The sequence below is a fragment of the Mesoplodon densirostris genome, chromosome 8, assembly GCF_025265405.1.
Source record: "Mesoplodon densirostris isolate mMesDen1 chromosome 8, mMesDen1 primary haplotype, whole genome shotgun sequence".
Lineage (NCBI taxonomy): Eukaryota > Metazoa > Chordata > Mammalia > Artiodactyla > Ziphiidae > Mesoplodon > Mesoplodon densirostris.
This window is the reverse complement of record NC_082668.1, coordinates 53,847,071-53,862,829: the sequence shown is the minus strand read 5'-3', so window position 1 is coordinate 53,862,829 and position 15,759 is coordinate 53,847,071.

Genomic DNA, 15,759 nt, shown 5'->3' with positions numbered 1-15,759 from the left:
TGCCCATTCTAACAGGTGAGGTGATATCTCACTGTAGTTTTGATTTGCATTTCTCTAATAATTACTGATGTTGAGCAGCTTTTCATGTGCGTCTTGTCCATCTCTGCATCTTCTTTGAAGAAATGTCTATTTAGATCTTCTACCCATTTTTGTATTGGGTTGTTTGTTTTATATATATTAAGCTGCATGAGCTGTTTATATATATTGGAGATTAAACCTTTGTCCACTGATTCCTTTGCAAATATTTTCTCCCATTCTGAGGGTTGCCTTTTTCCATTCCCGTATTTTAGAAAAAAAATAAAGAAAAAGAAGCAGAACAGAAATGTGCGTAAAACATGCCTCTGGAAACTGTCGTTTTGAAATATGGACGTCTTTTGAATTTTTTGGTCGATATACGACCCCAGGATTTGTTTTCAGGGCCGGTGTCATTTACAGGCCTGCCAATTACTTTGAATATCTACTGACTATTAGGGCTGGGATTACAGCTGCTGTTGTGTGAAATGGCCACAAGGTGGCAGCATTTCTCCTTTACCAAATCTGGTTACTGGGGCAACCGAGCCTCAGTGGAAGTCGTGTTCTAGGTTGTAATTTAGAATGGAATGTGCCAGGAAAATGCCCCTTATGTTTGTCTCACGGCTTCTTGTTCATTTCTTTAATTTAATTTTTATTTTTTATCACAGCCAGTTTGATTACAATGTTTGGGTTGTTTTAGGTGTGCAAGATGTGGTTCTTTTACACATATACATGTGTCTGTTCTTCCTGGGATCCTTTTCCCATGTACGTTATGACAGAATGCTGAGTAGTCTTCTCTTGGTATTCCGTAGGTGTTTGGTGATTCTATATTTCACCTGTGTTTGTATATGTCTGTTAACCCCAATATCCTAATGTATCCAATCCTCACACCTTTCCATTGGCGAAACATAAGTTTGTTTAATGAATCTGTGATTGCCCTTCTCTGTGGAAATATCTTCACTGGTATCAAGTTTTAGGTAACACCTATAAGTGATATCATACGATATGTGTCTTTCTCTTTCTGACTTACTACAAGTCACGTGATTACCTCTAGACTCATCTACGGTGCTGCAAATGGCATTGTGTCCTTTTTTTCCTTGGCTACTATTCTGTCTGTACATGTACCAGTTCGTCTTTGTCCACTCATCTGTTGATGGACTTTTTGGTTGCTTCCATGTTATGGCTATTGTAATGCTGCGGCAATGCACATTTGCCTGCCTGTGTCTTTCCAATTCTGTCTTCTTAGGGTATAGGCCCAGGAGTGGGCCTGCTGGATCCTATGGTAGCAAAATGTTTACCTTGTGGAGGCACCTCCATTCTGTTCTCATTAGTGTCTCTTACCAGGATACGTCCCACTTAAAGTTGAAGTTATGGTCTTCTCCACAACACCTTCAGCATTTATTGTTTGTAGTATTTTTGCTGACGTTTATTCTGACTAGTGTGAGCTGATACCACTTTGTGGTTGGATTTGCATGCGTCTCATAATCCCTTGAAATTGAGCCTTCTCGCATGTCCTTTTTTTCTTCAAACTGTGAGTACAGCTTACCTCTTCAAATTGTTTTCGTGAAGTGTGTGTGACATTTAGAAATATTTTGGCCATTACCTCCCTCAAGACATTTTGAGGTCAGGTTTCATTGACAGCCCTCCAGTATTGGTGCATATGAAGTGACCCTAAGTACAGGTTTTAAAGCTGCTGTTGCAGGTAATGCCCAGAGGGCGGCAGCATTTCTGCTTTTCCCAATCTGGTAACTAGGGAAACAGACCATCCTGGCAGTGGTGTTCCTCGGTTATATACTAGAGTGGAATGTGCCCCCAAAAGCTGATGTCTCCTTACTTATGTTTGCTTTATGAATTGAATTTATATTTTTCTTATTGGAGTCATATTCCATTGTGTACATGGACCACTTCTTCTTTGTGCATTCCTCTGTTGATGGACATTTTCGTAGCTTCCAAGTATTGGCTATGTTAAATGTTCTGTAGTACAGGATTGCCAGCATGTGTCTTTTTTTTTGGCTCTACGTGGGCCTCTCGTTGCCGTGGACCCTCCCATTGCAGAGCACAGGCTCCGGACACGCAGGCCCAGCAGCCATAGCTCACGGGACCCGCGGCTCCACGGCATGTGGGATCTTCCGGAACCGGGGCATGAACCCGTGTCCCCTGCATTGGCAGGCGGACTCTGAAGCACTGCGCCACCAGTGAAGCCCAGCCTGTGTCTTTTTGATTCTCATCCCCTCAGGCGATAGGCCCAGCAGTGGGTATGCTTGATTGAATGGTAGCTCAGTATTTACCTTTCCAAGGCACCTCATTTTTGTTTTCATTACTGGCTCTTACAATGTCCCACATTGAACCGAGGGTAGGGATTTCTCCCAAACCCCTTCAGCATTTATTGTTTGCAGGATTTTTGCTGATGGCCATTCTGACTGGTGTGAGCTGATAGGTTTTTGTAATTTGGATTTGCATATCTTTAATTATTCCTAACGTTCAGCCTTTTTCCATGCCTTTTTAAATTTCTTGTACAGAAAAACAGAAAAAAAAACGGAGAGTACAATTAACCTCTTGAAATAGTCTTCTTGGATGGTTGCCCTCTTTTGAATTTTTTGGTCAATTTTCGACCCCAGGATTGTTTTTGAGGGCAGGTGTCATTCACAGGCCTGCAATGAGTGTGAATATTTAGTGACCATTAGCACTGGGTTTAAAGCTGCTGTTGTGGGAAATGGCCACAAGGTGGCGTTAGTTCTCCATTCCCAAATCTGGTTACTAGGGCAGCAGAGCCTTTCTGGGACCAACGGAATACAGAAGAAGGCATCATTGAAGTCTAATACAGAAAACCATGTCATGGTGGATGGTAGAATGACCAGCAGGGTGTAGGAATTAGGAACTACTGGATGTATATCCTCAGTGACTTCACTGACTGTCCTGACATCCTTTACCAGGTCCCCAGCAGCCCACGGGGCTAACGTGGTCAGGGCAATGCCAGGTTATGGAGCTCACCTGCGCAACTACCCAGCAGCCCATGGGGCTCTCGTGGTCAGGCCCCTCCCAGGATATGGGGCTCACCTGGGCAGGTCCCCAGCAGCCCACGGGGCTCTCATGGTCAGGCCCCTCCCAGGTTATGGAGCTCACCTGCGCAACTACCCAGCAGCGCATGGGGCTCTCGTGATCAGGTCCCTCCCAGGCTACGTAGCTCCCGTGGGCAGGTAGGACAGCAGGGCTGGGAACACAGGAATCGTGCACATAGCCCTCATTTCACAGCATCCCAGATGGCCTGTCTCTCAGAGCTGACACAGAGCCCCTCAGAGCAGGACTTGAACTAACAAACAGCATCTCCAACAGGTCTGTGACCCTGGGCGTCACTCTGTGCGGCCTCCCTCTGCCTGGTCTTCCAGAGACTTCCACTGCAGACGGGGACCAGGCCTCTGTCTCCACCCATCACCCCTCCTCTCCCTGACTCCTGGGTTCCTCTCATTAAGAGAGTGTCTTCTTGAAGTTGTCTCCCACTCATGGGCCAGATAAAATGATTAGAAAACAAGCCGGAGCTGCAGCCCCTTGTCTATCCTGACTCTTAGGAGCCCACACCTGTTCCTTGGACCTGGCCAGTTCAGCGAGGTCCATTTTCTGCAATGTGAGCCCCTGAGTTTTGAGGATTGGCTGAGCTGGGCAGCCTGACCCTGCCGGCCAGCCCTGCCCAGGTGTGCCTGTGTTGAGGTCAATATAAACACCACTCCAGGCAGCAAGAGGCACTGCAGGTATGCCTGACGCCATATTCTCTGTCCCGTCAGCAGTCTCGGGGCTGTGCTGGTGGGAGGGTGTGAGGGGCCACGGCTTTGTGGGTGGTCCCGTGTGAGTGGGGCTCTGCTGGAGATTCTGCAGGAGTTGCCAGGCTGCCACCTGCTAAAGAAGAGGATGTGTCACCCATACCTTCGGCTGGAATTTCTCCCCGGGCAGAGGTGAGGAAGGAAAAAAGCAGTGGGGGCCGGGACAGGAGGGGTATCTCAGGCAGGGAAATGGAAAGCTTCCAGAAGAGCGCCCGGGGCCAGGAGCATCCTGGCTGGCCTGCAGGCACCAAGTCGGCCTGCGTGCTGTCGCTGGTGTGGCTCCACGGCCCTTCCTCTAGGCTTTCGAGTCCTTGTACATATTCAAGTGTTTTACCTGGGAAGGGTGGGAACAGTTCAGCAGCAGCTGGCCTGGGGCTCATCTCACGTTTACTCACAGACCCCTCGGCATGGTCCCCCAGCTTTGCAATGAGGACGTTCCTTGTGGGGGGCCTGCTGGCTGCATGGGAGATGATTCCCCACCTCTGACGAACTTCAGAATTGTTTACCACTGGAGCAAGTGCCCTGATAGCGTTTTCCTCTGTATAACTGGTGGGTTCTGGTTTTTTTTTTCTTTTTTGGTTCAAGGTAGATTTCATTTCTCTTTCATGTATTTACAGATATAAGCATGGAAATAATTCATTCATATAAATATATCTGTATGAAGGGAGGAACTTTCTTCTGCTTTATTTTTAAATTTTATTTTTTTAATCTTGAAATTAAATTTTATTTATTTTTTTATACAGCAGGTTATTATTTTTATCTATTTTATACATATACATGTATACAGGTCAATCCCAATCTCCCAACTCATCCCACCACCACCAACCCATGGCTTCCCGCCCTTGGTATCCATACGTTTGTTCTCTACCTCTGTGTCTCTATTTCTGCCCTGCAAACCGGTTCATCTCTACCATTTTTCTAGGTTCCACATATATGCATTAATATACAGTATTTGTTTTTCTCTTTCTGACTTACTTCACTCTGTATGACAGTCTCTAGATCCATCGACGTCTCAACAAATGACCCAGTTTCATTCCTTTGTATGGCTGAGTAGTATTCCATTTTATATATGTACCACATCTTTATCCATTCGTCTGTCTGTGGGCATTTAGGTTGCTTCCATTACGTGGTCATTGTAAATAGTGCTGCAATGAACATTGCGGTGAATGTGTCTTTTGGATTTATGGTTTTCTCTGGGTATATGCCCGGAAGTGGGATTGCTGGATCATATGCTAATTCTATTTTGAGTTTTCAAAGGAACCTCCATACTGCTCTCCATAGTGACTGTATCAATTTACATTCCCACCAATGGTGGAAGAGGGTTCCTTTTGTCCACACCCTCCCCAGCATTTGTTGTTTGTAGATTTTCTGATGATGCCCATTCTAACAGGTGAGGTGATATCTCACTGTAGTTTTGATTTGCATTTCTCTAATAATTAGTCATGTTGAGCAGCTTTTCATGTGCGTCTTGTCCATCTCTGCATCTTCTTTGAAGAAATGTCTATTTAGATCTTCTACCCATTTTTGTATTGGGTTGTTTGTTTTATATATATTAAGCTGCATGAGCTGTTTATAACTATTGGAGATTAAACCTTTGTCCACTGATTCCTTTGCAAATATTTTCTCCCATTCTGAGGGTTGCCTTTTTCCATTCCCGTATTTTAGAAAAAAAATAAAGAAAAAGAAGCAGAACAGAAATGTGCGTAAAACATGCCTCTGGAAACTGTCGTTTTGAAATATGGACGTCTTTTGAATTTTTTGGTCGATATACGACCCCAGGATTTGTTTTCAGGGCCGGTGTCATTTACAGGCCTGCCAATTACTTTGAATATGTACTGACTATTAGCGCTGGGATTACAGCTGCTGTTGTGTGAAACGGCCACAAGGTGGCAGTATTTCTCCTTTACCAAATCTGGTTACTGGGGCAACAGAGCCTCAGTGGAAGTCGTGTTCTAGGTTGTAATTTAGAATGGAATGTGCCAGGAAAATGCCCCTTATGTTTGTCTCACGGCTTCTTGTTCATTTCTTTAATTTAATTTTTATTTTTTATCACAGCCAGTTTTTGATTACAATGTTTGGGTTGTTTTAGGTGTGCAAGATGTGGTTCTTTTACACATATACATATGTCTGTTCTTCCTGGGATCCTTTTCCCATGTACGTTACGACAGAATGCTGAGTAGTCTTCTCTTGGTATTCCGTAGGTGTTTGGTGATTCTATATTTCACCTGTGTTTGTATATGTCTGTTAACCCCAATATCCTAATGTATCCAATCCTCACACCTTTCCATTGGCGAAACATAAGTTTGTTTAATGAATCTGTGATTGCCCTTCTCTGTGGAAATATCTTCACTGGTATCAAGTTTTAGGTAACACCTATAAGTGATATCATACGATATGTGTCTTTCTCTTTCTGACTTACTACAAGTCACGTGATTACCTCTAGACTCATCTACGGTGCTGCAAATGGCATTGTGTCCTTTTTCTCCTTGGCTACTATTCTGTCTGTACATGTACCAGTTCGTCTTTGTCCACTCATCTGTTGATGGACTTTTTGGTTGCTTCCATGTCATGGCTATTGTAATGCTGCGGCAATGCACATTTGCCTGCCTGTGTCTTTCCAATTCTGTCTTCTTAGGGTATAGGCCCAGGAGTGGGCCTGCTGGATCCTATGGTAGCAAAATGTTTACCTTGTGGAGGCACCTCCATTCTGTTCTCATTAGTGTCTCTTACCAGGATACGTCCCACTTAAAGTTGAAGTTATGGTCTTCTCCACAACACCTTCAGTGTTTATTGTTTGTAGTATTTTTGCTGACGTTTATTCTGACTAGTGTGAGCTGATACCACTTTGTGGTTGGATTTGCATGCGTCTCATAATCCCTTGAAATTGAGCCTTCTCGCATGTCCTTTTTTTCTTCAAACTGTGAGTACAGCTTACCTCTTCAAATTGTTTTCGTGAAGTGTGTGTGACATTTAGAAATATTTTGGCCATTACCTCCCTCAAGACATTTTGAGGTCAGGTTTCATTGACAGCCCTCCAGTATTGGTGCATATGAAGTGACCCTAAGTACAGGTTTTAAAGCTGCTGTTGCAGGTAATGGCCAGAGGGCGGCAGCATTTCTGCTTTTCCCAATCTGGTAACTAGGGAAACAGACCATCCTGGCAGTGGTGTTCCTCGGTTATATACTAGAGTGGAATGTGCCCCCAAAAGCTGATGTCTCCTTACTTATGTTTGCTTTATGAATTGAATTTATATTTTTCTTATTGGAGTCATATTCCATTGTGTACATGGACCACTTCTTCTTTGTGCATTCCTCTGTTGATGGACATTTTCGTAGCTTCCAAGTATTGGCTATGTTAAATGTTCTGTAGTACAGGATTGCCAGCCTGTGTCTTTTTTTTGGCTCTACGTCGGCCTCTCGTTGCCGTGGACCCTCCCATTGCAGAGCACAGGCTCCGGACACGCAGGCCCAGCAGCCATAGCTCACGGGACCCGCGGCTCCACGGCATGTGGGATCTTCCGGAACCGGGGCATGAACCCGTGTCCCCTGCATTGGCAGGCGGACTCTGAACCACTGCGCCACCAGTGAAGCCCAGCCTGTGTCTTTTTGATTCTCATCCCCTCAGGCGATAGGCCCAGCAGTGGGTATGCTTGATTGAATGATAGCTCAGTATTTACCTTTCCAAGGCACCTCATTTTTGTTTTCATTACTGGCTCTTACAATGTCCCACATTGAACCGAGGGTAGGGATTTCTCCCAAACCCCTTCAGCATTTATTGTTTGCAGGATTTTTGCTGATGGCCATTCTGACTGGTGTGAGCTGATAGGTTTTTGTAATTTGGATTTGCATATCTTTAATTATTCCTAACGTTCAGCCTTTTTCCATGCCTTTTTAAATTTCTTGTACAGAAAAACAGAAAAAAAACCGGAGAGTACAATTAACCTCTTGAAATAGTCTTCTTGGATGGTTGCCCTCTTTTGAATTTTTTGGTCAATTTTCGACCCCAGGATTGTTTTTGAGGGCAGGTGTCATTCACAGGCCTGCAATGAGTGTGAATATTTAGTGACCATTAGCACTGGGTTTAAAGCTGCTGTTGTGGGAAATGGCCACAAGGTGGCGTTAGTTCTCCATTCCCAAATCTGGTTACTAGGGCAGCAGAGCCTTTCTGGGACCAACGGAATACAGAAGAAGGCATCATTGAAGTCTAATACAGAAAACCATGTCATGGTGGATGGTAGAATGACCAGCAGGGTGTAGGAATTAGGAACTACTGGATGTATATCCTCAGTGACTTCACTGACTGTCCTGACATCCTTTACCAGGTCCCCAGCAGCCCACGGGGCTGACGTGGTCAGGGCAATGCCAGGTTATGGAGCTCACCTGCGCAACTACCCAGCAGCCCATGGGGCTCTCGTGGTCAGGCCCCTCCCAGGATATGGGGCTCACCTGGGCAGGTCCCCAGCAGCCCACGGGGCTCTCATGGTCAGGCCCCTCCCAGGTTATGGAGCTCACCTGCGCAACTACCCAGCAGCGCATGGGGCTCTCGTGATCAGGTCCCTCCCAGGATACGTAGCTCCCGTGGGCAGGTAGGACAGCAGGGCTGGGAACACAGGAATCGTGCACATAGCCCTCATTTCACAGCATCCCAGATGGCCTGTCTCTCAGAGCTGACACAGAGCCCCTCAGAGCAGGACTTGAACTAACAAACAGCATCTCCGACAGGTCTGTGACCCTGGGCGTCACTCTGTGTGGCCTCCCTCTGCCTGGTCTTCCAGAGACTTCCACTGCAGACGGGGACCAGGCCTCTGTCTCCACCCATCAGCCCTCCTCTCCCTGACTCCTGGGTTCCTCTCATTAAGAGAGTGTCTTCTTGAAGTTGTCTCCCACTCATGGGCCAGATAAAATGATTAGAAAACAAGCCGGAGCTGCAGCCCCTTGTCTATCCTGACTCTTAGGAGCCCACACCTGTTCCTTGGACCTGGCCAGTTCAGCGAGGTCCATTTTCTGCAATGTGAGCCCCTGAGGTTTGAGAATTGGCTGAGCTGGGCAGCCTGACCCCTGCCGGCCAGCCCTGCCCAGGTGTGCCTGTGTTGAGGTCAATATAAACACCACTCCAGGCAGCAAGAGGCACTGCAGGTATGCCTGACGCCATATTCTCTGTCCCGTCAGCAGTCTCGGGGCTGTGCTGGTGGGAGGGTGTGAGGGGCCACGGCTTTGTGGGTGGTCCAGTGTGAGTGGGGCTCTGCTGGAGATTCTGAAGGAGTTGCCAGGCTGCCACCTGCTAAAGAAGAGGATGTGTCACCCATACCTTCGGCTGGAATTTCTCCCCGGGCAGAGGTGAGGAAGGAAAAAAGCAGTAGGGGCCGGGACAGGAGGGGTATCTCAGGCAGGGAAATGGAAAGCTTCCAGAAGAGCGCCCGGGGCCAGGAGCATCCTGGCTGGCCTGCAGGCACCAAGTCGGCCTGCGTGCTGTCGCTGGTGTGGCTCCACAGCCCTTCCTCTAGGCTTTCGAGTCCTTGTACATATTCAAGTGTTTTACCTGGGAAGGGTGGGAACAGTTCAGCAGCAGCTGGCCTGGGGCTCATCTGACGTTTACTCACAGACCCCTCGGCATGGTCCCCCAGCTTTGCAATGAGGACGTTCCTTGTGTGGGGCCTGCTGGCTGCATGGGAGATGATTCCCCACCTCTGACGAACTTCAGAATTGTTTACCACTGGAGCAAGTGCCCTGATAGCGTTTTCCTCTGTATAACTGCTGGGTTCTGGTTTTTTTTTTCTTTTTTGGTTCAAGGTAGATTTCATTTCTCTTTCATGTATTTATAGATATAAGCATGGAAATAATTCATTCATATAAATATATCTGTGTGAAGGGAGGAACTTTTTTCTGCTTTATTTTTAAATTTTATTTTTTTTAATCTTGAAATTTAATTTTATTTATTTTTTTATACAGCAGGTTATTATTTGTTATCTATTTTATACATATACATGTATACAGGTCAATCCCAATCTCCCAACTCATCCCACCACCACCAACCCATGGCTTCCCGCCCTTGGTATCCATACGTTTGTTCTCTACCTCTGTGTCTCTATTTCTGCCCTGCAAACCGGTTCATCTCTACCATTTTTCTAGGTTCCACATATATGCATTAATATACAGTATTTGTTTTTCTCTTTCTGACTTACTTCACTCTGTATGACAGTCTCTAGATCCATCGACGTCTCAACAAATGACCCAGTTTCATTCCTTTGTATGGCTGAGTAGTATTCCATTTTATATATGTACCACATCTTTATCCATTCGTCTGTCTGTGGGCATTTAGGTTGCTTCCATTACGTGGTTATTGTAAGTAGTGCTGCAATGAACATTGCGGTGAATGTGTCTTTTGGATTTATGGTTTTCTCTGGGTATATGCCCGCAAGTGGGATTGCTGGATCATATGCTAATTCTATTTGTAGTTTTTAAAGGAACCTCCATACTGCTCTCCATAGTGACTGTATCAATTTACATTCCCCCCAATGGTGGAAGAGGGTTCCTTTTGTCCACACCCTCCCCAGCATTTGTTGTTTGTAGATTTTCTGATGATGCCCATTCTAACAGGTGAGGTGATATCTCACTGTAGTTTTGATTTGCATTTCTCTAATAATTACTGATGTTGAGCAGCTTTTCATGTGCGTCTTGTCCATCTCTGCATCTTCTTTGAAGAAATGTCTATTTAGATCTTCTACCCATTTTTGTATTGGGTTGTTTGTTTTATATATATTAAGCTGCATGAGCTGTTTATATATATTGGAGATTAAACCTTTGTCCACTGATTCCTTTGCAAATATTTTCTCCCATTCTGAGGGTTGCCTTTTTCCATTCCCGTATTTTAGAAAAAAAATAAAGAAAAAGAAGCAGAACAGAAATGTGCGTAAAACATGCCTCTGGAAACTGTCGTTTTGAAATATGGACGTCTTTTGAATTTTTTGGTCGATATACGACCCCAGGATTTGTTTTCAGGGCCGGTGTCATTTACAGGCCTGCCAATTACTTTGAATATCTACTGACTATTAGGGCTGGGATTACAGCTGCTGTTGTGTGAAATGGCCACAAGGTGGCAGCATTTCTCCTTTACCAAATCTGGTTACTGGGGCAACCGAGCCTCAGTGGAAGTCGTGTTCTAGGTTGTAATTTAGAATGGAATGTGCCAGGAAAATGCCCCTTATGTTTGTCTCACGGCTTCTTGTTCATTTCTTTAATTTAATTTTTATTTTTTATCACAGCCAGTTTGATTACAATGTTTGGGTTGTTTTAGGTGTGCAAGATGTGGTTCTTTTACACATATACATGTGTCTGTTCTTCCTGGGATCCTTTTCCCATGTACGTTATGACAGAATGCTGAGTAGTCTTCTCTTGGTATTCCGTAGGTGTTTGGTGATTCTATATTTCACCTGTGTTTGTATATGTCTGTTAACCCCAATATCCTAATGTATCCAATCCTCACACCTTTCCATTGGCGAAACATAAGTTTGTTTAATGAATCTGTGATTGCCCTTCTCTGTGGAAATATCTTCACTGGTATCAAGTTTTAGGTAACACCTATAAGTGATATCATACGATATGTGTCTTTCTCTTTCTGACTTACTACAAGTCACGTGATTACCTCTAGACTCATCTACGGTGCTGCAAATGGCATTGTGTCCTTTTTTTCCTTGGCTACTATTCTGTCTGTACATGTACCAGTTCGTCTTTGTCCACTCATCTGTTGATGGACTTTTTGGTTGCTTCCATGTTATGGCTATTGTAATGCTGCGGCAATGCACATTTGCCTGCCTGTGTCTTTCCAATTCTGTCTTCTTAGGGTATAGGCCCAGGAGTGGGCCTGCTGGATCCTATGGTAGCAAAATGTTTACCTTGTGGAGGCACCTCCATTCTGTTCTCATTAGTGTCTCTTACCAGGATACGTCCCACTTAAAGTTGAAGTTATGGTCTTCTCCACAACACCTTCAGCATTTATTGTTTGTAGTATTTTTGCTGACGTTTATTCTGACTAGTGTGAGCTGATACCACTTTGTGGTTGGATTTGCATGCGTCTCATAATCCCTTGAAATTGAGCCTTCTCGCATGTCCTTTTTTTCTTCAAACTGTGAGTACAGCTTACCTCTTCAAATTGTTTTCGTGAAGTGTGTGTGACATTTAGAAATATTTTGGCCATTACCTCCCTCAAGACATTTTGAGGTCAGGTTTCATTGACAGCCCTCCAGTATTGGTGCATATGAAGTGACCCTAAGTACAGGTTTTAAAGCTGCTGTTGCAGGTAATGCCCAGAGGGCGGCAGCATTTCTGCTTTTCCCAATCTGGTAACTAGGGAAACAGACCATCCTGGCAGTGGTGTTCCTCGGTTATATACTAGAGTGGAATGTGCCCCCAAAAGCTGATGTCTCCTTACTTATGTTTGCTTTATGAATTGAATTTATATTTTTCTTATTGGAGTCATATTCCATTGTGTACATGGACCACTTCTTCTTTGTGCATTCCTCTGTTGATGGACATTTTCGTAGCTTCCAAGTATTGGCTATGTTAAATGTTCTGTAGTACAGGATTGCCAGCATGTGTCTTTTTTTTTGGCTCTACGTGGGCCTCTCGTTGCCGTGGACCCTCCCATTGCAGAGCACAGGCTCTGGACACGCAGGCCCAGCAGCCATAGCTCACGGGACCCGCGGCTCCACGGCATGTGGGATCTTCCGGAACCGGGGCATGAACCCGTGTCCCCTGCATTGGCAGGCGGACTCTGAAGCACTGCGCCACCAGTGAAGCCCAGCCTGTGTCTTTTTGATTCTCATCCCCTCAGGCGATAGGCCCAGCAGTGGGTATGCTTGATTGAATGGTAGCTCAGTATTTACCTTTCCAAGGCACCTCATTTTTGTTTTCATTACTGGCTCTTACAATGTCCCACATTGAACCGAGGGTAGGGATTTCTCCCAAACCCCTTCAGCATTTATTGTTTGCAGGATTTTTGCTGATGGCCATTCTGACTGGTGTGAGCTGATAGGTTTTTGTAATTTGGATTTGCATATCTTTAATTATTCCTAACGTTCAGCCTTTTTCCATGCCTTTTTAAATTTCTTGTACAGAAAAACAGAAAAAAAAACGGAGAGTACAATTAACCTCTTGAAATAGTCTTCTTGGATGGTTGCCCTCTTTTGAATTTTTTGGTCAATTTTCGACCCCAGGATTGTTTTTGAGGGCAGGTGTCATTCACAGGCCTGCAATGAGTGTGAATATTTAGTGACCATTAGCACTGGGTTTAAAGCTGCTGTTGTGGGAAATGGCCACAAGGTGGCGTTAGTTCTCCATTCCCAAATCTGGTTACTAGGGCAGCAGAGCCTTTCTGGGACCAACGGAATACAGAAGAAGGCATCATTGAAGTCTAATACAGAAAACCATGTCATGGTGGATGGTAGAATGACCAGCAGGGTGTAGGAATTAGGAACTACTGGATGTATATCCTCAGTGACTTCACTGACTGTCCTGACATCCTTTACCAGGTCCCCAGCAGCCCACGGGGCTAACGTGGTCAGGGCAATGCCAGGTTATGGAGCTCACCTGCGCAACTACCCAGCAGCCCATGGGGCTCTCGTGGTCAGGCCCCTCCCAGGATATGGGGCTCACCTGGGCAGGTCCCCAGCAGCCCACGGGGCTCTCATGGTCAGGCCCCTCCCAGGTTATGGAGCTCACCTGCGCAACTACCCAGCAGCGCATGGGGCTCTCGTGATCAGGTCCCTCCCAGGCTACGTAGCTCCCGTGGGCAGGTAGGACAGCAGGGCTGGGAACACAGGAATCGTGCACATAGCCCTCATTTCACAGCATCCCAGATGGCCTGTCTCTCAGAGCTGACACAGAGCCCCTCAGAGCAGGACTTGAACTAACAAACAGCATCTCCAACAGGTCTGTGACCCTGGGCGTCACTCTGTGCGGCCTCCCTCTGCCTGGTCTTCCAGAGACTTCCACTGCAGACGGGGACCAGGCCTCTGTCTCCACCCATCACCCCTCCTCTCCCTGACTCCTGGGTTCCTCTCATTAAGAGAGTGTCTTCTTGAAGTTGTCTCCCACTCATGGGCCAGATAAAATGATTAGAAAACAAGCCGGAGCTGCAGCCCCTTGTCTATCCTGACTCTTAGGAGCCCACACCTGTTCCTTGGACCTGGCCAGTTCAGCGAGGTCCATTTTCTGCAATGTGAGCCCCTGAGTTTTGAGGATTGGCTGAGCTGGGCAGCCTGACCCTGCCGGCCAGCCCTGCCCAGGTGTGCCTGTGTTGAGGTCAATATAAACACCACTCCAGGCAGCAAGAGGCACTGCAGGTATGCCTGACGCCATATTCTCTGTCCCGTCAGCAGTCTCGGGGCTGTGCTGGTGGGAGGGTGTGAGGGGCCACGGCTTTGTGGGTGGTCCCGTGTGAGTGGGGCTCTGCTGGAGATTCTGCAGGAGTTGCCAGGCTGCCACCTGCTAAAGAAGAGGATGTGTCACCCATACCTTCGGCTGGAATTTCTCCCCGGGCAGAGGTGAGGAAGGAAAAAAGCAGTGGGGGCCGGGACAGGAGGGGTATCTCAGGCAGGGAAATGGAAAGCTTCCAGAAGAGCGCCCGGGGCCAGGAGCATCCTGGCTGGCCTGCAGGCACCAAGTCGGCCTGCGTGCTGTCGCTGGTGTGGCTCCACGGCCCTTCCTCTAGGCTTTCGAGTCCTTGTACATATTCAAGTGTTTTACCTGGGAAGGGTGGGAACAGTTCAGCAGCAGCTGGCCTGGGGCTCATCTCACGTTTACTCACAGACCCCTCGGCATGGTCCCCCAGCTTTGCAATGAGGACGTTCCTTGTGGGGGGCCTGCTGGCTGCATGGGAGATGATTCCCCACCTCTGACGAACTTCAGAATTGTTTACCACTGGAGCAAGTGCCCTGATAGCGTTTTCCTCTGTATAACTGGTGGGTTCTGGTTTTTTTTTTCTTTTTTGGTTCAAGGTAGATTTCATTTCTCTTTCATGTATTTACAGATATAAGCATGGAAATAATTCATTCATATAAATATATCTGTATGAAGGGAGGAACTTTCTTCTGCTTTATTTTTAAATTTTATTTTTTTAATCTTGAAATTAAATTTTATTTATTTTTTTATACAGCAGGTTATTATTTTTATCTATTTTATACATATACATGTATACAGGTCAATCCCAATCTCCCAACTCATCCCACCACCACCAACCCATGGCTTCCCGCCCTTGGTATCCATACGTTTGTTCTCTACCTCTGTGTCTCTATTTCTGCCCTGCAAACCGGTTCATCTCTACCATTTTTCTAGGTTCCACATATATGCATTAATATACAGTATTTGTTTTTCTCTTTCTGACTTACTTCACTCTGTATGACAGTCTCTAGATCCATCGACGTCTCAACAAATGACCCAGTTTCATTCCTTTGTATGGCTGAGTAGTATTCCATTTTATATATGTACCACATCTTTATCCATTCGTCTGTCTGTGGGCATTTAGGTTGCTTCCATTACGTGGTCATTGTAAATAGTGCTGCAATGAACATTGCGGTGAATGTGTCTTTTGGATTTATGGTTTTCTCTGGGTATATGCCCGGAAGTGGGATTGCTGGATCATATGCTAATTCTATTTTGAGTTTTCAAAGGAACCTCCATACTGCTCTCCATAGTGACTGTATCAATTTACATTCCCACCAATGGTGGAAGAGGGTTCCTTTTGTCCACACCCTCCCCAGCATTTGTTGTTTGTAGATTTTCTGATGATGCCCATTCTAACAGGTGAGGTGATATCTCACTGTAGTTTTGATTTGCATTTCTCTAATAATTAGTGATGTTGAGCAGCTTTTCATGTGCGTCTTGTCCATCTCTGCATCTTCTTTGAAGAAATGTCTATTTAGATCTTCTACCCATTT